Raw genomic sequence first — 478 nt, 5'->3', positions numbered from 1 at the left:
TGGCGGGGCGGCCCTGCCGGTGGCCCCGCCCCCCCGGCCTCACCGTACCCAAGGCCAAGTGGGAGACCCCGCCTGCCGGCTTCCCGCTGGGTGGGGGCCACGTCCTACTTTCCTCCAGAGACGTTTACCGGGAGGGCTGTCTGCAGGGAGATTCCTCTGCGAGAACTTGCCATTTGCACGCATCGTGTTCTCGTAGATTGGGTCAAGCCTTAATATTTTAAATTAACACAGTCCACAAAACGGGCGACCTGTGAACCGCAGGCTGCAGGCCACCTGCTTCCACGCCCTGGGTCACAGTGTGGTCTGCCTCCCACCAGGCCTATGCCCATAGGGGACGAGGTCAGTGTCCTGGGATGTCGAGGCACCACGGGGCTTACTCAGCACTTGCACAACAACCAGAGGCCCAGGGCAGACGGGGGGGGAAAAGGGCACCGACCCTGTGTGCAGGGAGTAGCTTAGCCAGATAAAGGGTGAGACA

Source organism: Tupaia chinensis, unplaced genomic scaffold (assembly GCF_000334495.1).
Source record: "Tupaia chinensis unplaced genomic scaffold, TupChi_1.0 Scaffold140356_1, whole genome shotgun sequence".
NCBI lineage: Eukaryota > Metazoa > Chordata > Mammalia > Scandentia > Tupaiidae > Tupaia > Tupaia belangeri.
Note: the sequence above shows the minus strand (reverse complement) of the source record.